Consider the following 25,000-nt stretch of genomic DNA (forward strand, 5'->3'; position numbering starts at 1 on the left):
CTCTTGTTAGTCCTGTGCTGGTTTGATTGCAGCGTTCCTGGTTAGCGGAGGCTCCTAATGAGGTAAGCAGGTCCCTCATGAATATTCATAAGTCGCTGCAGGCTGCAGACGTGTTGTATGACCTTGCTCTTTGAGAGAGTGCACTGCCGTGTCAGGATAATGTTTGCGACGAAAAGAAAAAAACAGCTGCTGCATTTCATTATGTGCTTGAAGGGGGAAAACTGTAAAAAAAAAGAGATTTATGCATGCAGGTTGTCTGTTTATCAATCGAGTTTTATTTAAATAACCCTTCATCACCAGTGCCTCAAAGGGCCTTCACAAACCCACAACAACCAGTCCTGATCTAAATTTATGATTCTATTAAAATATTATATAATAAAATAAAAAAAAATTGTATGTATTTTTATAAAATTATTTGAAAAAAAAAAAATCAAAAATGAGAATAAAATATAAATAATAAAAATGTAAAACTAAATTAGGTAACAAGACGGTAACAGGACGGTAACAAGACGGTAACAGGACGGCAACAAGACAGTAACAAGACGGTAACAAGATGGTAAAAAATTAAATGGCAAGAAGGTGGTTGAAAGATGATAACAAGATGGTAACAAGATGGTAACAAGATGGTACAAGACAGTAACAAGACGGTAACAAGACGCTAACAAGACGGTAACAAGATGGTAACAAGACGGTACAAGACAGTAACAAGACGGTAACAAGATGGTACAAAACAGTAACAAGACGGTGACAAGATGGTTACAAGACGTGACAAGATGGTAACAAGACAGTAACAAGATCGTAACAAGACGGTAACAAGACGGTAACAAGACGGTAACAATATGGTAAAAAAATTAAATTGTAACAAGATGGTTACAAGACGTGACAAGATGGTAACAAGACAGTAACAAGATCGTAAAAAGACGGTAACAAGAGGGTAACAAGACGGTAACAAGATGGTACAAAACAGTAACAAGACGGTGACAAGATGGTTACAAGACGTGACAAGATGGTAACAAGACAGTAACAAGACAGTAACAAGACGGTAACAAGACGGTAACAAGACGGTAACAAGACGGTAACAATATGGTAAAAAAATTAAATTGTAACAAGATGGTTACAAGACGTGACAAGATGGTAACAAGACAGTAACAAGATCGTAAAAAGAAGGTAACAAGATGGTAACAAGACGGTAACAAGACGGTAACAATATGGTAAAAAAATTAAATTGTAACAAGATGGTTACAAGACGTGACAAGATGGTAACAAGACAGTAACAAGATCGTAAAAAGACGGTAACAAGATGGTAACAAGACGGTAACAAGACGGTAACAATATGGTAAAAAAATTAAATTGTAACAAGACGGTAACAAGACGTAACAAGACGTAACAAGACGTAACAAGACGGTAACAAGAGGTAACAAGATGGAAACAAGACAGTAACAAGACGTAACAAGATGGTAACAAGACGGTAACAAGACGTAACAAGATGGTAACAAGTCGGTAACAAGATGGTAACAGGACGGTAACAGGATGGTAACAAAATTGTGACAAGATGGTAAAAAATTAAATGGCAAGAAGGTGGTTAAAAGATGGTAACAAGACGTAACCAGGTGGTAACAAGACGGTAACAAGACAGTAATTCTGGGGGGAAAAATTAATTGTTGAAGTAGAGCACACAATTCCCAAACAGGCTGAATATTTTGAAGTTGGAACAGTTTGAATCGGATGAAAAATGTGGGAGTTGTGGAACTTTGAAGAACGTTCCATTGATTTCAATTGGAATTTCCCCCAAAATTTGTAATTTTGGGAAAAGCAAAATTGTTTTTTTTGAAAATGGTAAAAACCATGAAGGGTCTGAGTGAGTTGAAATAGTTGGTGTTGGAATTTTTCAAATCAGTCGAGAAATGTTGAAGTACTAACATGTTGAATTGAGAAAGGGTATTACGGAATTCCTGGAATTTCGCGAAAAACAGGAATTTTTCCAGTTCGAAAAATAAATGTGTTTTTTGTCCTGATTAAGAGGAATGTTTGGACGGTGGAACAGTTGAAATGCGTTGAAAAATGTGGAAGAAGTAGTCGCCAGAAAAAAGGGGTGGAAATAAGGCTTTGGAAAACCAGGAATTCTGGACAATACTGGAATTTTTTTGAACTTGGAAAAAGGTTAGTTTAAATTTCCAGGATGTGGAACGTGTTGAAGGTAGAATGGTTTAAATCGGTTGAAAAATGTGGGAGTTGTGGAACTTTGAACAATGTCCCGTTGATTTTAATTGGAATTTCCCCAAAATGTGGAAATTTTGGAAAGAGCGGAAATATTTAAAAAAAAAAGGTAAAAAACTTGAATGGTCAGAATGAGTTAAAAGGGTTGGTGTTGGAATGTTTCAAATCGGTCGAGAGACGTTGAACTAGTAACATGTTGAATTGAGAAATGGTATTACGGGATTTTGGGAAAAACTGGATTCTTTCAGTTCGAAAAACAAACGTGTTTTTTGTCCTGATTAAGAGGAATGTTTGGACGGTGGAAGGGTTGAAATGTGTTCAAAAAATGTGGAAGGACTAGTCGACTTAAAAAAGGGTGGAAATAGGGCTTTGGAAAACCTGGAATTCCTGGACAATCCTGGATGGTGATTCGGTTCTTTGAAAGAGTTTTACTGTTCAGCCGCTGCTCTCCGCTAAGAATTGCTGGCTATATTTGCCAAGTGTCACCCCCCCCCCCTCCCCCCAAATTGACTAACGGGCTCATTTGTGGCGACAACAACGCGCTCGTAAATCCAGGTGGCCTTGGACTCTACGTGCCGTATGTCACGGCAATAGTAAATGTTGGCTGATGGGCTCACATCAATCACTACACACGCCTCTCCAGGGGGTCCGCGGGGGTCCTGTGCGCCATTGCCAAGTGACTTAGCAGCCTCGGCAAGTCTCCATGTTTTGTGTTTGTGGAAAAAAAAAGGAGTGTCCAAACTACGATGACCTTTTTTTTTGCACCATGATTAGGGAAGGTTGTTTGGATTGTGTCATATAACTAAATGTTGATTTACTCATATTGCCCACTAGATGAACAGGTGCATGTCTTTGGAGGTGGGAGGGGCCTATCCTCAGGTGCATGTCTTTGGAGGTGGGAGGGGCCTATCCCCGGGTGCATGACTGGAGGTGGGAGGGGCCTATCCCCAGGTGCATGACTGTGGAGGTGGGAGGAAGCCGGAGTACCTGAAAGGAATCAACGCAGTATCCAATTATAATAATTATATATCCATTATATTAATATTACATATTGAGCTGCTACATCACCTCCAAGTTAGTGAAAGTTAATTCTAGATTATAAATCAGGCCTCTCACCTGGATAGTAGAAAGTTGTGGACATAAAACCTACAAGTTGGTGAACTTTGACATCCAATTTAGACCCGGAGATGGCGAGAAACGCAGGACATCTTTTTTTTTTTTTTTTTTACCTTTTGTGAGGATTATGATGAATTGTTCATTGAAACGGGAAGATATAAACATCCCGTTAGTCTCTATCCCTTTGAGAGCAGACATTGCACAGTAAGTGACTGTATTAGCCTACTATCAAAATGACTTTAAAAGTCTTATATAAGTGTTATAATGAAGACAACACATGATGTAAGTGTCTATATTAGCCTACTATCAACATGACTTTAAAAGTCTTATATAAGTGTTATAATGAAGACAACATATGATGTAAGTGTCTATATTAGCCTACTATCAAAATGACTTTAAAAGTATTCTATAAGTGTTTTAATGAAGACAACAGATGATGTAGGTGTCTATATTAGTTATATTATATTATATTTTAGCCTACTATCTAAATGACTGTGTTGTAGGCTGATGCAAATGTTGAAATGTAATATTTATTTTACAAATTTTTACAACATGGGAAAAAATTAGTAAAACTTCTCAGAGGATGAGGCAACTCCTGGAAATGACCGTCTTGTGTGTGTCCAAGTTAAAGGAAAACATTTTCTTCTAATGGATTTAATACAATCTTTGCATGCTGGGCAACGTTTGCTGTGGTCTGGAACAACATGGCGCACAAACATCTATCAGAAATTCAGCCAATATTACATACATGAGACATTAAATACACAGAGGACGTAAGTAAAGGAAATGAAATATACCTACAAACGAGGCATGATGATGCAATATGTGCATACAGCTAGCCTAAATAGCATGTTAGCATCGATTAGCTGCCTAGTTTGCATGCCACTCATATCATCAGCAAGCACAGTATAAAATGTTTGGTGGACAAAGTGAGAAGGAGGAGGAGTGGCATAAAAGACAATTTTTTTGTGGCAGCGTCTGAGAAAGTTGTCCATGTAAACCAGGGGTGTCCAAACTTTTTCCACTGAGGGCCGCGCATTGAAAAATCAGAGCAAGCGGGGGCCATTTTCATCATTTTTATTTGAAAAAACAATACAATGTATGTATAAAAAATATACATTTAGGCCTCCACTCAGTTATGATCCCAGGGACCCCAAAGGGTTTTGATCCACAAAAAATATAAAAAATGTGTCCATCCATCCATCCATTTTCTACCGCTTATTCCCTTTTGGGGTCGCGGGGGGCGCTGGCGCCTTTCTCAGCTACAATCGGGCGGAAGGCGGGATACACCCTAGACAAGTCGCCACCTCATCGCAGGGCCAACACAGATAGACAGACAACATTCACACACTAGGGACCATTTATTCAGTATTATTATTTTTTATTATTATTCAAGTTTTACATCTCTAGATCAATATTAGGGGAAAAAAAATGGGAAAAAAAACTAAATATGCAATATTTTTACCCAACAACTTTTTTAGGTGGAACATTTGAGATTATATAATAATTGGAGCCTAAATTTTGGATTTTGATTCATTATTATTTTTTGAGCAAAGACACTTAAAAACAAATCGCACTAAAATAATTGGGGATCCAAAAGTGTCCTACTTATTAAAGTGTCAAAAAATAAATTATACATTTTTTTTACTGCTTACTTTTAGCACAATAATATTGAGATCAACTTCAGATATATCCGTCAATTTTAAGTTTTATTGTTGTTTATGTTTTGTTTGTGTGACGCTTAGCTTGCATCGTGGTGTGGGTTCGTTCTCTCAAATATGTAGTCGGACTTGGACACAGCCTGAAGGTAAGAAATGAAGATTTATTCACACTAACAAAACAAACTAAGAGCAGAAAGACTTGCACAAGGCACTAAAGACAAAACAAACAGAACTAGCATGGGAGATATAAGGAACTAAAAACGCTAGCATGTGAGCTAGGTCATAAAGAAAGGAATAGCGTGGAAGCTAACAAGTACACAAAATAGTTTTCTTTACCACGATTGGGAAACAGCGTTGTCACCTATTGCACGGAACAGAAACTAGAATGCGAGGTCAAATGAACAGAGAGGGCAGGCTTAAATAACGGTGATAATCACGAGGCAGGTGCACGTGAAAAACAAGATGCAGGTGACACTAATTGTTGGCTATGGCAACGGAAACAAACTTGAAGTGCCACCAGGAACTAAGGAAGACAAATACCAAACAGGATGTGATACAAAAGCAGAACAAAACCAGAATATGTCATGATCCGAGCAGCCGATCATGACAGTTTGATTTTATTTCAGGCCCTTCTTTAAAAAAAAAAAACAGCTCAGTTGGGTTCTTCCGAGGATGTTGTAGTCGTAATGAGTTGTGCAGTCCTTTGAGACATTTGTGATTTGGGGCTATATAAATAAACATTGATTGATTGATTGATTGAAAACCACAAATTATGCAACATTTTCCCCCAAAAATATCTCAAAGTGGAATATTTAATGTGACGTAATCGAAGCCTTGAATAGGTCAATATTTCAAAATGACATTGATTTTGATTCATTATTATTTTTTAAAGAAAGAAACAGCCTGCCTGGCAGCTTTGTGTTCTAAGAGTAAGCATTGCAACATTTTCTTCTTACATTTCAACCATTTGCTCTTTCAAACCACTTTTTATGTTTTACATTTTTTCCACAGTATTTTTAAAATGTGCCGTGGGGCCGTTAAAAATGGCCCCCGGGCCGCACTTTGGACATCCCTAATGTAAACAAACTACGGTGAGTTCAAGGACCGGTGAAATTAGTCGGACAAAACGGCGCTGGCTTAATACTCTCGTCAGGTAAGCATGAACACAAATATTAAACACTGGACTTTGTAACATTTAGGAAAGTTTGTGTCATGTTTGTCCTTCTGCACAAATCATATTCAAAAGAAAAACATATTTTTTCAGCTTCATACATTTGAAAAAAAAAAAAGCTACTTCTCAGAGACATGACCATAAAAGAAGATATACGTTATAATCAGCTCCTTTTTAAATGTTGCAATTAAAAGAAAAAAATTAGATTGTATTATTTATAGACGCTCGCAAAATAGGTCTGGTTTTATCAGCGGGGAAGGGGAGGAGGGTCCCCCCCCCCTCCCTACCTGCACACCTGAACTTTGACCTGCAGGCGGTTGCATCATCATCGGGAATGGGAGCGGTTTTCCCGCGGTCAGCATTATTAGGTGCTCGGTGGTCTTCCACGCTAATGCAAAATATAAGTTGGCCGGACAGGGATGAGCGCGTGTGTGTGTGTGTGTGTGTGTGTGTGTGTGTGTGTGTGTGTGTGTGTGTGTGTGTGTGATGCATCATTATTCATTCAACGTACTGGCCTGGCTGCTGATTAGGGTTTTATCCGCGGGCTCGGCGGAGGACCGGGGCGACCTCATTGTGTTTCCTTTTGTTGGTATGTCTCGCTGTGATGTGCCGGGCGGAAGGCCGCGTCACACCCCTGCCGCACGCCGAGATAAGTGGAATTGGTGTGGCGAGCGGCGCCGGGCGAGCCGTCTCAGGTGTGCCCGGGTTGTTGAACTACCTACCGTTAAAGTTAAAAGTTAAAGTACCAATCAATGTTTGTCTCGCACACACAATATGTGTGGCGGAATTATTCTCTGCATTTGACCCCTCCCCCTTGATCACCCCCTGGGAGGTGAGGGGAGCAGTGAGCAGTAGCGGCGGCCGCGCCCGGGAGTCATATTTGGTGATTCAATCCCCCCAATTCCAACCCTTGATGCTGAGTTCACACTTGAACCGATACGGTACCAATTCCCGGTCCCTGGAAATCGGTAATGGTACTTTTGTGTGTGTTGATAAATGTTAAAGGGGAACATTATCACAATTTCAAAAGGGTTAAAAACAATAAAAATCAGTTCCCAGTGGCTTGTTGTATTTTTTGAAGTTTTTTTCTAAATTTTACCGGCCCCGGAATAAAACAATCCCCGGAATAAAGCTTTAAAGTGCCTTATTTTGGCTCTCTGCGAAGACACTGGCCATTTCCCTGTGACGTCACACAGTGCTGCCAATGTAAACAAACAATGGGAATACCACAGCAAGATATAGCGACATTAGCTCGGATTCAGACTCGGATTTCAGCGACTTAAGCGATTTAACAGATTACACATGTATTGAAACAGATGGTTGGAGTATGAAAATATTGAAGAAGAAACTGAAGCTATTGACGCTATTCATAGTCATAGCATGGCCGAATAGCTGTGTTAGCATCGCCGGTAAAATGTGCGGACCAAACGATCAGGACTTTCGTATCTTTTGACACGGGAGCAACTTAACTTGGTGTTTTTTTCGCATTAAATGTGGGTGGAAGGAAACGTAATATAGTTGCAAATGCATCTGCAGGTTATCCATACATCTCTGTGCCATGTCTGCTTTAGCACCGCCGGTAAATAGCATGTTAGCATCGATTAGCGTAGCATGTTAGCATCGATTAGCTGGCAGTCAACATCAAGAAAACTACCTTTGTGATTTCGTTGACTTTATCGTTGCAAATGCATCTGCAGGTTATCCATACATCTCTGTGCCATGTCTGCTTTAGCACCGCTGGTAAATAGCATGTTAGCTTCGATTAGCATAGCATGTTAATATTGATTAGCGTAGCATGTTACCATCGATTAGCTGGCAATCAACATCAACAAAACTCATCTTTGTGATTTCGTTGACTATCGTTGCAAATGCATCTGCAGGTTATCCATACATCTCTGTGCCATGTCTGCTTTAGTATCGCCGGTCAAATGTGGAGACACTCTGGCACATTCAATGGGGGTCTGGCGGCAGACACTTTGGCATCTTGGGGCCAGTGGTGCAACTTGAATCCCTCCCTGTTAGTGTTGTTACACCCTCCGACAACACACCCACCAGGCATGATGTCTCCAAGGTTCCAAAAAATAGTCCAAAAAAACGGAAAATAACAGAGCTGAGACCCGGTGTTTGTAATGTGTTGAAAATGAAAATGGTGGGTGTGTTACCTCGGTGACGTCACATTCTGACGTCATCGCCTCCAGCGCGATAAACAGAAAGGCGTTTAATTCGCCAAAATTCACCCATTTAGAGTTCGGAAATCGGTTAAAAAAATAGATGGTCTTTTTTCTGCACCATCAAGGTATATATTGACGCTTACATAGGTCTGCTGATAATGTTCCCCTTTAATTGTTTGGTGATAATTGTATTTTCTAATGTAACATTTTAAAAAAATGAGCTGGTTATGATACTTGTGCTGTCCTGTTCTCATATCTCCTATGATTATCCAGGGTATCCGCGGATCCTTAAAAATGTGACGTCTCGGTGGCATCTTGGTGCCAATGGTGCTCTTCCAGGATGCAGTCGGGCAGCGGACACGGCGTGGAGGTAAGAGATGGTGATTTATTTAACTAACAAACAGACAAATAGAGGTAAGAGATGGTGATTTATTTAACTAACAAACAGACAAATAGAGGTAAGAGATGGTGATTTATTTAACTAACAAACAGACAAATAGAGGTAAGAGATGGTGATTTATTTAACTAACAAACAGACAAATAACAAAAACACTGAGTACCAAAAGACAAAAACAAAAGGCTAGTTAGCATAAGAGCTAGGGGAACAAAAGGCGGCTAATCAGGGTAGCATTAGTGAATATAGAACATGAGACAAAGCGGCTAAGTGAGGAGGCTATCGAGTCCAAACATGAAAATACAAACGTCACTGGTTGCGTGGAAGCAAACATTACGATGCCAGGCCAGGGCAGATTATATAGAGTCTCTGATGACAACAGGTGTGCAAATAAGCAGGTGAACAAATCAAGTCGCCGTGGTAACAAAACACAAATCAGGAAGTACACAAACAAACTCAGGACTCTACATGACAAGCGTGCCGCGGATCGCAAGAAAAAAAGTCTCAAAAAGTCTTAAATTCATGTATCTAAAATGAAGGCCTTAAAAAGTATTAAATTCATTAGAAATTCCTAAAATGGTCTTAAATTCAGTACTCAATGGTCTTAAATTGTCCGGACAGTTTTTTTTTCTTTTTTTTTTCGGGGCACGTCTTTGAGTAAAAGTGAGTGATTTCAGCTCACTCATTTTGTTCTTTGTATCTCTTGAAGAGATACAAAGAACAAAGAAGTGAGCTGACACAAATGGAGGCATGAGAACAGCCAGCTGAAGCTCAACTGAGGCTCATTTGAGTGTGTGTTCAGTGTTTTGTTGTTGGTCTTATAGTACTGTTTAGCACTTTTATTGAGCAAGTGTCATTTATTTTTACTCTCACCTGGGTTATTATGTTTTTACTGGCGTTGGTGTTGGTTTGTTGGTTTTGGATGTCAAAGTTTTCAGATCTCGCAAGATGTTTGATAAGCTGTTTGTCAGAGTGGTGCTTATCAGTTTGTTTATTAATCAACATACAAAAAGTAAACTTGACTGAGGTTGTAGAACAGTGGGATCCCCAACCATCGCTAATATTTATAGATTTTTTTATAATTTTTTCGGTCTTAAATTTCATTCAAGGTGGCGTTAAAAAGGTCTTAAAAAGTCTTAAATTTGACTTGCTGAAACCTGCAGATACCCTGTTGTCTCTTTTTCCATGCAGTTGCACTTCCAAGACATTAGATGGCAATACTGTAAAGGATATTTATGCATGTGGTCTAATCAGGAAGTAGCTTTTTCCATGTTGCTCCCTACAAAGTGTTTATACTCTAAACATTGTGCTTATTACACACCAGCTGTTGGATGGTCGCATTCATCTTAGTTGTAGTTTTCCTTACAAAATTTGGAGGTGTACATTTTTCCATGAAGCTGAATGTTTTATGTTGCGCCCTACAAAGTGTTGGTAAGGTAAGTATTGTACTTGCTACACGCCAGCTGTTGGATCGTAACATTTATCTTAGTCATAGTTTTCATGACCAAATATGGAGGTGTTGACATTTCTACCGGTGACAGAAGCACATCCAAGTAGCTTTTTCCATGTTGCGCCCTACAAAGTGTTTATACTCTGAACAATGTGCTTATTACCCACCAGCTGTTTGATGGCAACATTCATCTTAGTCGTAGTTTTCATGACCGAATATGGAGGTGTTGAACTCGCCATGGCAAATGGCTAATGCTAATAGTAGCCTGTCTATGGCTTATCCAATGTAAATTAGCATCAGGCTAGCGCACTATATTGCACTTCTAAGCCTTTAGATGCCATTACTTTAAAGGCTCTCTATGTTTGTCATCGAACCAGGAAGTAGCTTTTTCCATGAAGTTGCCTGTGTTATGTTGCGCCCTACAAAGTTTTAGTACAGTAAGTATTGTGCTTATTACATACCAGCTGTTTGATCGTAACATTCATTTTAGTTGTAGTTTTCATGAGCAAATATGGACGTGTTGAAATTGCCATGCAAAATCGCTAATGCTAATAGTAGCCCGTCTATGGCCTATCCAATGTAAATTAGCATCAAGCTAGCGCACTGTATTGCACTTCCAAGACATTAGATGACATTATTCTAAAGGCTGTCTATAAATATTGTCCAACCAGGAAGTAGCTTTTTGCATGAAAGTGAATATGTTATGTTGCGCCCTACCAAGTTTTAGCACAGTAAGTATTGTGCTTATTACAAACCAGCTGTTTGATCGTAACATTCATCTTAGTTGTAGTTTTCATGAGCAAATATGGACGTGTTGAAATTGCCATGCAAAATCGCTAATGCTAATAGTAGCCCGTCTATGGCCTATCCAATGTAAATTAGCATCAAGCTAGCGCACTGTATTGCACTTCCAATACATTAGATGACATTATTCTAAAGGCTGTCTATAAATGTTGTCTAACCAGGAAGTAGCTTTTTGCATGAAAGTGAATATGTTATGTTGCGCCCTACAAAGTTTTAGTACAGTGAGTATTGTGCTTATTACACACCAGCTGTTTGATCGTAACATTTATCTTAGTTGTAGTTTTCATGAGCAAATATGGACGTGTTGAAATTGCCATGCAAAATCGCTAATGCTAATAGTAGCCCGTCTATGGCCTATCCAATGTAAATTAGCATCAAGCTAGCGCACTGTATTGCACTTCCAAGACATTAGATGACATTATTCTAAAGGCTGTCTATAAATGTTGTCTAACCAGGAAGTAGCTTTTTGCATGAAAGTGAATATGTTATGTTGCGCCCTACAAAGTTTTAGTACAGTAAGTAGTGTGCTTATTACACACCAGCTCTCGGATTGTAACATTTGTCTTAGTTGTAGTTTTCATGACCAAATATGAAGGTGTTTAAATCGCCATGTAAAACCGCTAATGCTAATAGTAGCCTGTCTATGGCTTATCCATTGTGAATTAGCATCAAGCTAGTGCACTGTATTGCACTTCCAAGACATTAGATGACATTATTCTAAAGGCTGTCTATAAACGTTGCCCAACCAAGAAGTAGCTTTTTCCATGAAGTTGACTGTTATGTTGCGCCCTACAAAGTGTTAGTCCAGTAAATATTGTGCTTATTTTACACCAGCTGTCGGATTGTAAGATTCATCTTAGTTGTAGTTTTCACGACCAAACATTGAGGTGTTGAAATCGCTATGTCAAAGTGCTAACGCTAATGGTAGCCTGTCTAGGGCTTATCCAATGTAAATTAGCCTCAAACTAGCGCACTGTATTACACTTCCAAGACATTAGATGACATTATTCTAAAGGCTGTCTATAAACGTTGTCTAACGAGAAAGTGGCTTTTTCCATGAAGCTGAATGTGTTATGTTGCGCCCTACAAAGTGTTAGTACAGTAAATATTGTGCTTATTACCCACCAGCTGTCGGATTGTAACATTTATCTTAGTCCTAGTTTTCATGACCAAATATGGAGGTGTTGAAATTGCCATGTAAAATCACTAATGCTAATAGTAGCCTGTCAATGGCTTATCCAATGTAAGTTAGCATCAAGCTAGCGCACTGCATTGCACTTCCAAGACATTGGATGACATTATTCTTGAAGGCTGTCTACAAACGTTGTGTAATCCACGAAGCTGACTGTGTTATGTTGCGCCCTACAAAGTGTTGGTACTGTAAGTATTGTGCTTTTTACACGTCAGCCGTTAGATTGCAACATTTATTTTAGTCGTAGTTTTCCTCACAGAACATGGAGGTGTGGAAATTGCGATGTAAAAATGCTAATACTATTAGTAGCCTGTCTATGGCAAATCCAATTAGCGTCCAGCTAGCGCGTTTTGGAAAAGTGGAGCCTTACTTTTACGCCAAAGCGTTTCCTCCCAAGCGTCACCGCCATGAATCCACCAAGTGCTGCTGGGATAATTGCATCAGGGGCAGATGGTTAGGGGTAGCACTGTGGGAACGGGCCATGTAATCCTCGCTCCATCCTGGTCGGACCCCCGCGGGGGCTGAGATGTACGCGCAACATAAACAAAAACATCCTGGGAGTAATTACGCCGGTTGAGCCGCGGTGTGGCCCCGCCCCCCAACCTCACGCCGAGGCCTGCGTCAAGTCCTTTTAGTCCTTTCTGTTTGTTCCCCTGCCCTTTGCACGGCCATGTTGGCTCCCCAGAACTGTTCCATGGCAGCCTGGTGTCAGCCAGGATGAAGATCAGCCAGATGTTACATCACCGCCCTTTTGCCCACGCTCGCAACCTCAAACATCTTCCAGCATAACGACGGCGTCACTCAGGAGAGCCCAGACCTAATTACTTCACATCAAACATTCCACTTTAAAATGTTTTTGAACAACAATATCGCATATTTTGTGGGTTTTCTATGACAAAAAGGGCATTAAAAAAATAAGAAACTAATAAAAATAATATAGGCTACAGTACCCCTCGCCACCCCGAAACGGGACAAGCGGTGGTAAATGGATGGATGTTTATTTGAAGGATACTTTTGAAGGTGATCAAAAGATTTCAGCGTTGAAAGGAAAATCAAAAAAAATGTATGACTTATTTTTAACACTTTTATAAGTGGGACCCTTTTGGGTTCCCAGGAATCTTAGTGTGATATTTTTTCTTACAACTGTCATTGCTTAAAAAATAATAATGAATCAAAATCAATGTTGTTATGAATTATTGAAATTGTCTCCGATTACTTCACATTCAGTGTTAAGGGGAACATTATCAGCAGACCTATGTAAGTGTCAATATATACCTTGATGGTGCAGAAAAAAGACCATCTATTTTTTTAACCGATTTCCGAACTCTAAATGGGTGAATTTTGGCAAATTAAACGCCTTTCTGTTTATCGGTCTTGTAGCGATGACGTCAGAATGTGACGTCACCGAGGTAACACACCCACCATTTTCATTTTCACATTACAAACACCGGGTCTCAGTTCTGTTATTTTCCGTTTTTTCGACTATTTTTTGGAACCTTGGAGACATCATGCCTGGTGGGTGTGTTGTCGGAGGGTGTAACAACACTAACAGGGAGGGATTCAAGTTGCACCACTGGCCCCAAGATGCCAAAGTGTCTGCCGCCAGACCCCCATTGAATGTACCAGAGTGTCTTCACATTTGAGTGGCGATGCTAAGACAGACATGGCACAGAGATGTATGGATAACCTGCAGATGCATTTGCAACCATTAAGTCAACTAAATCACAAAGGTGAGTTTTGTTGATGTTGTTGACTTATGTGCTAATCAGACATATTTGGTCGCGTCGTAACTGCCAGCTAATCGATGCTAACATGCTATTTACGCTGGCTGTATGTACATTTGAAACTAGATACCCACATTTAATGTGAAACAAACACTTACCAATCGACGGATTTAAGTTGCTCCAGTGTCACAAGATGCGAAAGTCCTGATCGTTTGGTCCGCACATTTTACTGGCGATGCTAATAAGGCAGCCATGCTATGGGCCACTTCATTAGGTACACCCACGCTAAGGCCGAATAGCGTCAATAGCTATTCGCTCAATAGCTTCAATTTCTTCTTCAATTTCGTTTTCGCTATCTGCCTCCATACTCCGACCATCTGTTTCAATACATGCGTAATCTGTTGAATCGCTTAAGCCGCTGAAATCCGAGTCTGAATCCGAGCTAATGTCGCTACATCTTGCTGTGGTAACCGCCATGTTGTTTGTATTGGCAGCCCTGTATGACGTCACAGGGAAATGGATAGTCGCATCGCAAATAGCGAAAATCAAGCACTGTAAAGCTTTATTTAAGGATATTCCGGGACCGTTAAAATTTTTTTTAAAAATCGAAAAATACAACAAGCCACTGGGAACTGATTTTTGTTTTTAACCCTTTTGAAATTGTGATAATGTTCCCCTTTAAAAGTAAAAAAAAAAAAAAAAAAATGTTTTTAACACTTTTATGAGCGTTGTGGCTCATTTTGGATCCCCCAAAACTTTAGTGGGACTTGTTTGAAACGGCCATTGCTCAAAAATAATAATGCATCAAAATCAATGTTGTTATGAATTATTGACATTTTTAAGTCTCCAATTACTTCACATCAAATATTACACTTTGACATCATTTTGAGTGGACATTTGTGCATATTTAGTGTTTATTTTTTATTTTTATAAACATGGCAAAAAAAACATTTAACTTTTTTTTTTTATATGGACCGATAGACCTGAAGTTGATCCAGAGATTTAAGCGTTGAAAAAACCCCCCCAAAAACTTATTTTGAACATATTTATGACTGAGACCCCTCAGGGTCCCCGGGAGCAAATTTCAGTTGAGTCTTAAAGGTAAAAAAAAATAAAAAATAAAAAAAATTAAAAAAAAAAAGCACCAAAATGGCCCCCGCATGCTTTGATTTGTTATCCTTCATTGGGAAGAGTTTGGCTATCCAATGTTCATTCATGCACAACTCTGCACGTGTTGCCACATGCCTCTGCTTGCTGTGCCGTGTGTGTGTGTGTGTGTGTGTGTGTGTGTGTGTGTGTGTGTGTGTGTGTGTGTGTGTGTGTCTGTTCTTGCATTTCTACCCTTCTTGAGACATGAAGGAAAAGTATCTTCCATATGAGGAGGTGTGAACAATTTCTCATATTCTTTCTGTTTCTGTAATATTGCAATGTTTTCTTGTAAAATTATTACTTTTTTATGTAAAATTATTACATTTTAATTGCAAAATGTTGACGTTTGTCGTATAAAAATCAGATTTATCACAATATTGCCAATTTTTTTTGTTGTTCTTGTAAAACAGTAAAAAAATTTGAACGAAATGATGACTTTTGTCATAAATTTTGCCAGGTGAAATTCCTATTATTATTATAATATTGGCCATTTTTTTATGTTTTCTAATAAAATGTAGTCTTTTGTCGGGTGAAATTATGACTCTTTTCACAAAAGTGCCAAAATTGTAAGTTTTTCTTGTAAAATTGCGACTGTTATTGAGTAAAATTCCAACTTTTATCATAATGTTGCACAAATGTTCCATTTTTCTTGTAACATTTTAACTTGCGTTGAGTAAAATGACGACTTTTATTGTAATCCTGCCAAAATTCAATTTTTTTTTTGTGAAACTGACTTTTTTTCTTGTAAAATTCCAACTCATTTTTCACAACAAGCTTTTTTATATTTGCATAGTATGTATATATTATTAATGTTGTAAATACACTTCTTTATATTTCTAGAAGGGCTGCTCCTATAGAGGGAGGCATTATTCAGAAGTCTCAAGAAGTTAAATACAAGTGTGTGTGTGTGTGTGTGTGTGTGTGTTTGTGTGTGTAAATATGAAGGGCTCCCCCTGTGGCCAACATATGAAATAACAAGTATGTGTACGAAATTGAAATACGCCCTTTTTTTTCTAAATTTAATTTTTTTAAAAATTATATATATATATATGTGTATATATATATATATATATATATATATATATATATATATATATAGAGAGAGAGAGAGAGACATACTGTAATAAATTGAAGTAAATAATGAAGATTAAAAAACAATTCCAAACCAAAAATTTACGAAAAGCAGTCTTTTTCCTCACAAAGTGTTGACTTTTTTCTTATAAAATTGAGAACAATTTCTCATATTATTTCTGTTTCTGTAAAATAGCAACATTTTCTTGTAAATGTATTACTTTTTTACATAAAATGATTACTTTCTGATCACAATATTATCATTTTTTTTTTTTGCTGTTCTTGTAAAACAGGGACATTTTTTGGAGTAAAATCATGACTTTGTCATAATTTTTGCCAAGTGGAATTCCCATTAGTGTTATGAATATTGCTCAATTTTCTTATAAAATTTAGTCTTTTGTCTGGTAAAATTATGACTCTCTTCATAAAATTGCCAAAATTGTACGTTTTTCTTGTAAAATTGCGACTGTTATTGAGTAAAATTCCAGCTTTTATCATAATGTTGCACAAATGTTCCGTTTTTCTTGTAAAATTTTAACTTGCGTTGAGTAAAATGACGACTTTTATTATAATCCTGCCAAAATTCCAAATTTTTCTTGTGAAACTGTGACCTTTTTTCTCATGAAATTCCAACTAATTTTTCAAAACAAGCTTTTGTACTTTTGCATAGTATGTATATATTATTAATGTTGTAAATACACTTCTTTATATTTCTAGAAGGGCTGCTCCTAAAGAGGGAGGCATTATTCAGACGTCTCAAGAAGTTAAATACAAGTGTGTGTGTGTGTGTGTGTGTGTGTGTGTGTGTGTGTGTGTGTGTGTGTGTATGTGTGTGTGTGTGTGTGTGTGTGTGTGTGTGTGTGTGTGGGTGTTTTTGTGTGTGTAAATATGAAGGGCTCCCCCTTTGGCCAACATATGAAATAACAAGTGTGTGTACGAAATTGAAACACGCCCTTTTTTTTCCAATATTAATTTAAAAAATAAAAATAAAATATATATATATATATATATATATATATATATATATAGAGAGAGAGAGAGAGACATACTGTAATAACTTGAAGTAAATAATGAAGATTAAAAAACAATTCCAAACCAAAAATTTAAAAAAAAATTACGAAAACCAGTCTTTTTCTCACAAAGTGTTGACTTTTTTCTTATAAAATTGAGAACAATTTCTCATATTATTTCTGTTTCTGTAAAATAGCAACATTTTCTTGTAAAATTATTACTTTTATTACATAAAATGATTACTTTTTAATCACAATATCATCATTTTTTTTTGCTGTTCTTGTAAAACAGGGACATTTTTTTGAGTAAAATCATGACTTTGTCATAATTTTTGCCAAGTGGAATTCCCATTAGTGTTATGAATATTGCTCAATTTTCTTATAAAATTTAGTCTTTTGTCTGGTAAAATTATGACTCTTTTCATAAAATTGCCAAAATTGTAAGTTTTTCTTGTAAAATTGCGACTGTTATTGAGAAAAATTCCAGCTTTTATCATAATGTTGCACAAATGTTCCGTTTTTCTTGTAAAATTTTAACTTGCGTTGAGTAAAATGACGACTTTTATTATAATCCTGCCAAAATTCCAAATTTTTCTTGTGAAACTGTGACCTTTTTTCTCATGAAATTCCAACTCATTTTTCAAAACAAGCTTTTTTATATATTGCATAGTATGTATATATTATTAATTTGTAAATACACTTCTTTATATTTCTAGAAGGGCTGCTCCTAAAGAGGGAGGCATTATTCAGATGTCTCAAGAAGTTAAATACAAGTGTGTGTGTGTGTGTGTGTGTGTGTGTGTGTGTGTGTGTGTGTGTGTGTGTGTGTGTGTGTGTGTGTGTGTGTGTGTGTGTAAATATGAAGGGCTCCCCCTTTGGCCAACATATGAAATAACAAGTGTGTGTACGAAATTGAAATATGCCCTTTTTTTTCCAAAATTAATAAAAAAAAAAAAAAAAAAAAATATATATATATAGATGTCCCACTGGGTGTGAGTTTTCCTTGCCCTTATGTGGGCCTACCGAGGATGTCGTGGTGGTTTGTGCAGCCCTTTGAGACACTAGTGATTTAGGGCTATATAAGCAAACATTGATTGATTGATTGATATATATATATATATATATATATATAGAGAGAGAGACATACTGTAATAACTTGAAGTAAATAATGAAGATTAAAAAACAATTCCAAACTTAAAAAGCAGTCTTTTTCTCACAATGTGTTGACTTTTTTCTTATAAAATTGGGAACAATTTCTCATATTATTTCTGTTTCTGTAAAATTATTACTTTTTTACATAAAATGATTACTTTTTAATGTAAGAGGGTGACATTTGTCATAAAAATTCTGACTTTTATCACAATATTGCCAATTTTTTGCTGTTTTTATAAAACAGTGACATTTTTTTGAGTAAAATCATGACTTTTGTCATAATTTTTGCCAAGTGAAATTCCGATTAGTGTTATGAATATTGCTCAAATATCTTATAAAATGTAGTCTTTTGTCATAAAATTGCCAAAATTGTAAGCTTTTCTTGTAAAATTGCGACTGTTATTGAGTAAAATTCCAACTTTTATCATAATATTGCACAATTGTTTCGTTTTTCTTGTAAAATTTTAACTTGCGTTGAGTAAAATGACGACTTTCATTATAATCCTGCCAAAATTCCAAATTTTTCTTGTGAAATTCCAACTCATTTTTCACCATAAGCTTTTTTATATATTGCATAGTATGTATATATTATTAATGTTGTAAATACACTTCTTTATATCGGCACTTTTCTCAGGTCTCAAGAAGGTATGAACTACACGAATGTGTGTGTGTGTGTGTGTGTGTGTGTGTGTGTGTGTGTGTGTGTGTGTGTGTGTGTGTGTGTGTGTGTGTGTGTGTGTGTGTGTGTGTGTGTGTGTGTGTGGGTGTTTTTGTGTGTGTAAATATGAAGGGCTCCCCCTTTGGCCAACATATGAAATAACAAGTGTGTGTACGAAATTGAAATACGCCCTTTTTTTTCCAAAATTAATTAAAAAAAAATAAAATAAAATAATTAAAAAAAAAAAAAAATATATATATATAGAGAGAGAGAGAGAGACATACTGTGATAACTTGAAGTAAATAATGAAGATTAAAAAACAATTCCAAACCAAAAATTAAAAAAAAAAAATACGAAAAGCAGTCTTTTTCTCACAATGTGTTGACTTTTTTCTTATAAAATTGGGAACAATTTCTCCTATTATTTCTGTTTCTGTAAAATTATTACTTTTTTTACATAAAATGATTACTTTTTAATGCAAGAGGGTGACATTTGTCATAAAAATTCTGACTTTTATCACAATATTGCCATTTTTTTGCTGTTTTTGTAAAACAGTGACATTTTTTTGAGTAAAATCATGACTTTTGTCATAATTTTTGCCAAGTGAAATTCCGATTAGTGTTATGAATATTGCTCAAATATCTTATAAAATGTAGTCTTTTGTCATAAAATTGCCAAAATTGTAAGCTTTTCTTGTAAAATTGCGACTGCTATTGAGTAAAATTCCAACTTTTATCATAATACTGCACAATTGTTTCGTTTTTCTTGTAAAATTTTAACTTGCGTTGAGTAAAATGACGACTTTCATTATAATCCTGCCAAAATTCCAAATTTTTCTTGTGAAATTCCAACTAATTTTTCACCATAAGCTTTTTTATATATTGCATGGTATGTATATATTATTAATGTTGTAAATACACTTCTTTATATCGGCACTTTTCTCAGGTCTCAAGAAGGTATGAACTACACGAATGTGTGTGTGTGTGTGTGTGTGTGTGTGTGTGTGTGTGTGTGTGTGTGTGTGTGTGTGTGTGTGTGTGTGCCACACTTGAGGCCAATGAGCAGCAATTAAAGGGAGCACCAGGACATGCGAGGGCTTGGCGGAAACATTCTGGCTGTGGGTGGAGGGACGTACGTACGAAGGGAGGGAGGGTGGGAATGTAAGGAGGAGTGTGTAAGGGGGCGGGCTCAAGCGGTCCCACACACACACACACACACACACACACACACACACTGCTGCGCTCAGTCTGGTTTGGGCGTGCGAGGCGGCAGCATGTGTGTGCGTGTGCGTGGGACGTGTCGCTAACCATCTGTGGAGCGCCGAGCAGCAAAAGGTACCGATGCAAGCCTTTTTTTTCTGTGTCAAATACCTTTTTCAAGGATGTAGCCGAGTGGTGTGATGCACTCACTCACTCAGCGTGTGTGTGTGTGTGTGTGTGTGTGTGTGTGTGTGCGTGTGTGTGTGTGTGCACCACTTCTCCTTCATTTATTTACACGCCGGAGAAAAAGTGGCTGCTCAGTGGAGCGTGCTGACAGCGTTGATCAATCATTCATGTCCTGAGTGGGACCAGACCGAGCCATGCTCTCCGCCTCTTGCCGTTTGCGCACCTTAAGCTGCCTTCTGAAGGAATATAGGACCACCTAAAGGAATTTAGGACCGCCTAAAGGATTATAGGACCACCTAAAGGAATATAGGACAAAGGAGAAAGCCCACACCTGCAGAAAGTGAGTGCAAGGTGAAGACATCTTGGTCGATCTTTGCCCCCCCCCTTGGTGTGTGTGGTATTTGACAGCAGGTTTGTGCATGTGACCCGGGAGGGGGGGGGGGGGTCAAAGGGCGCCCCAATGTCTGCCCCTCGGCCTCCTTCTTCCCCACATCTGTTCTTGAAGAGAGAAACGAAAAGTCAGGAAGCGGCAAATACGAGTAGTGCGGAATGTTTTGTTATTTATTCTTCCTGGTCGCTTTGCACGCTTGCCCCGACTCCATAATCAGGGGCGGCTTTTCTCCAAAAAAGGCGAACGTATTTAGAGCGGCGTAAAGAGTGAGGGAGGAGGCCAAAAGTATTCCAGGATGAGGCGACAGGTGGCGCTATAAGGCTGGAGCGGGAGGTCAGGCGATATAAAGGAATATAGGACGATTTCAAGGAATATATGACGATCTAAAGGAATGTATGATGATTTAAAGGAATTTAGGATGATTTAAAAGAATATAGGACGATATAAAGTAATTCAGGACGATATAAAGGAATATAGGATGGTTTAAAGGAATTAGGATGATCTAAAGGAATATAGGACGATCTAAAGGAATATAGGACGATTTAAAGGAATTTAGGACGATCTAAAGGAATTTAGGACGATTTAAAGGAATTTAGGATTGTCTAAAGGAATGTAGGATGATTTAAAGGAATTTTGGATGATCTAAAGGAATTTAAGACGATCTAAAGAATTTTAGGAAGCTCTAAAGGAATATAGGACAACTTAAAGGAATATAGGACCACCTAAAAGGAATATAGCACAATCTAAAGGAATATAGGATGATTCAAAGGAATTTAGGACGATTTAAAAGAATTTAGGACGATCTAAAGGAATATTGGACAAATTAAAATAATTTAGGACAATATAAAGGAATATAAGACCACCTAAAGGAATATAGAACAATTTAAAGGATTATAGGACGATTTAAAGGAATTTAGGACGATCTAAAGGTATATAGGACGATTTGAAGGAATTTTAGGACGATCTAAAGGAATATTGGACAAATTAAAATAATTTAGGACGATATAAAGGAATATAAGACCACCTAAAGGAATATAGAACAATTTAAAGGATTATAGGACGATTTAAAGGAATTTAGGACGATCTAAAGGAATATAGGATGATTTGAAAGAATTTAGGGCGATCGAAAGGAATATAGGACCACTTAAAGGAATATAGGACCACTTAAAGGAATATAGGACAAAGGAGAAAGCCCACACCTGCAGAAAGTGAGTGCAAGGTGAAGACATCTTGGTCGATCTTTGCCCCCCCCTTGGTGTGTGTGGTATTTGACAGCAGGTTTGTGCATGTGACCCGGGAGGGGGGGGGTCAAAGGGCGCCCTGATGTCTGCCCCTCAGGCCCCTCCCCCACATCTGTTTTCGAAAAGAGAAACAAAAAGTCAGAAACAGGCATGTGATTTTTCCGTCTAAAGTCGGAATTCCGTCTTTTTTAATTTCGGGGGAAAAAAGTGTCGACCAATCAACTACAGCGAAATATAAAATTACGCCGTAGTTGATTGGTGGATATGTTCCTTGTGACCAATCAGGACGTCTGTTACGAATGATGACGTTATCACCGCCATTTCCCAAATGTAAACAATGTCGCTTCTCGAGAGAAAAGACGCTTCACCAGTAAAAGAAAGTGATCAACTTGTCCAAAATAACTTTCAATGGGACTGGATGGAAAGGCAAATAAATCACTGATACTGTTGGGAAGAAGGAAGTTTTACCACTTTGTTCGGCACTTTTATTTGGAAAATCCATCGTTTTGTCCACGTGGTGTCATGATAATATCGACTATGGATCAGCAGCTTTCAAGGCTTTGGAAGTACATGCCAGACGCCAAAAACTTATCAAACAACTTGAAACCAGGAAAACAAACTTTTCACTAGCTGCTACTTTGCAGAGGTGGGTAGTAAGCAGAGGTGGGTAGTAAGCAGAGGTGGGTAGTAAGCAGAGGTGGGTAGAGTAGCCAGAAGTTGTACTCAAGTAAGAGTACTGGTACTTTACAGATGTATTACTCAAGTAAAAGTAAGGAGTAGTCACCCAAATATTTACTTGAGTAAAAGTAAAAAGTATGTTGTGAAAAAACTACTCAAGTACTGAGTAACTGATGAGTAACCTGTTTGTTTAATGATGACGGCAACAAATAATGCACAAAAACATAAAAATAGCAATGAGCAAATTCATAGCCAGGAATATCTCTTAAGCAACTAAAACAATATTATATATTAAATAATAGTACATTAAAATAAGGCACATTGAGCCACAATAAACAAACAGCACCATAGGCTCAGTAGGCATTGATTGATTGATTGATTGATTGATTGAGACTTGTATTAGTAGACTGCACAGTACAGTACATATTCCCTACAATTGACCACTAAATGTTAACACCCCAATAAGTTTTTCAACTTTAATCAATTACTTAATAAATGACCAAGTCAAGGTGATCTACCTCATATATACATACACACATGTCATATATATATATATATATATATATATATATATATACACAGTATATAATTTATATTTATTTATTTTGCCATTTTTGTTGACATGTTAAAGGTGTTTTAATGAATATACATGCATGTTTAACATATAGATTCCTATCTTTCATGAAGACAAGAATATAAGTTGGTGGATTACCTGATTCTGATGACTTGCATTGATTGGAATCTGACAGTATAGTGAAGTATTTTTATATAGCGCTTTTCTCAAGTGACTCAAAGCGCTTTACATAGTGAAACCCAATATCTAAGTTCCATTTAAAGCAGTGTGGGTGGCACTGGGAGCAGGTGGGTAAAGTGTCTTGCCCAAGGACACAACGGCAGTGACTAAGATGGCACAAGCGGGAATCGAACCTGCAACCCTCGAGTTGCTGGCACGGCCACTCTACCAACTGAGCTATGCCCTTATAGTGCTGATAACGTCCACATTTTCAAATGGAGGAGAAAAAAAGTTCCTCCTTCCTGTCTAATACCACATGAAAGTGGTTGGTTTTTGGCATCTTATTTGTCCAGCTTCTATATTCCTTTTTATACACTTTACAAGAAATACATTGGCGGCAAACTCCGTAGCTTGCTAGCTTGTTTGCGCTGGCTTTCGGAGACTCTTATTTTGTTAGCGCAGGCGCGATGGAGCGGCGCTTTTATTGTGAAGACAGGAACTGTGCGATCAGTCTTTAGGCTTTTGACGGGAAGTACGGTTGAAATAAAGTGTCTTTTTTCCTTTACACTTTTAATTGATTGATTGAAACTTGTATTAGTAGATTGCACAGTACAGTACATATTCTGTACAATTGAGCACTAAATGGTAACACCCCAATAAGTTTGTCAACTTGTTTAAGTCGGGTCATGTGACCACCTGGCTCTGTTTGATTGGTCCAAGGTCACCAGTGACTGCATGTGATTGGTGAAAGGCAGGCATGTGTAGATTCTACTTTGGAAACCCAAAACAAACATTAACAGATCTGTAAAAAAAAAGTAGCGAGCTGAATGTAGATAAATGGAGCGTAGTAAAAGTAGCGTTTCTTCTCTATAAATATACTCAAGTAAAAGTAAAAGTGTGTTGCATAAAAACTACTCTTAGAAGTACAATTTATCCCAAATGTAACGCAGTAAATGTAGCGCGTTACCCCCCACTTCTGTACTTTTGGATGTCAAGCGAGAGTGAGCAAACCTTACAGACTTCATCCTTAGTTTACATCCACAAGTGGAGTAGACATGGAGAGGCAAGATCCCCCCAAACAAGCCACTTCAGTTGCAGACAGGGTAGTTAATAATGAGGTAAGCTAAAAAATATTTGCTTGCGAAATACGCATGTTTGTTTTAAATATCAACCAAGTATTGCTTTGCGAAATATAAATGTTTTTTTCTAAAAATAAAAAGCCACCTGAAAATATATTAATGAAATTACAGAAATTCAAGAGTCGCATTATTGATTCCAGTTAACAATTAATTTGAAATAAATGTGCATATAATACTAGAGGCAGAAGTTGGCAGGGAAATCCAAAAAAGAAGCTACAAAAGGAAAATGCAGGCTGCTCAGAAATTTGCAAGGAAAGTTCATGTTAGGACTCGCCGAGCAAGTAAATGTGTGAAGTAAGGTGGTAATACTGTAAATAAAGTGGAGATAATACTGTAAATAAAGTGGAGATAATACTGTAAATAAAGTGGAGATAATACTGTAAATAAAGTGGAGATAATACTGTAAATAAAGTGGAGATAATACTGTAAATAAAGTGGAGATAATACTGTAAATAAAGTGGAGATAATACTGTAAATAAAGTGGAGATAATAA

General features: G+C 37.5%; 1 protein-coding gene across 7 annotated transcripts in view; it reads left to right on the forward strand.

Moving 5' to 3' along the window:
- The window catches only part of tiam1a (TIAM Rac1 associated GEF 1a), a 234,798-nt gene that overhangs the window by 23,938 nt on the left and 185,860 nt on the right, over positions 1–25,000 (forward strand). For 4 of the 7 annotated variants that reach the window (XM_061899333.1, XM_061899335.1, XM_061899334.1 and 1 more), the window contains one exon: positions 8,610–8,706. The gene's annotated coding sequence lies outside the window, so the exon portion shown is untranslated. Of the gene's footprint in view, positions 1–8,609; positions 8,707–20,145; positions 20,275–25,000 lie in introns of those variants that run through there. The other 3 variants (XM_061899332.1, XM_061899337.1, XM_061899338.1) reach the window with 1 other exon arrangement.

The sequence above is a fragment of the Nerophis ophidion genome, linkage group LG04 (assembly GCF_033978795.1).
Source record: "Nerophis ophidion isolate RoL-2023_Sa linkage group LG04, RoL_Noph_v1.0, whole genome shotgun sequence".
NCBI lineage: Eukaryota > Metazoa > Chordata > Actinopteri > Syngnathiformes > Syngnathidae > Nerophis > Nerophis ophidion.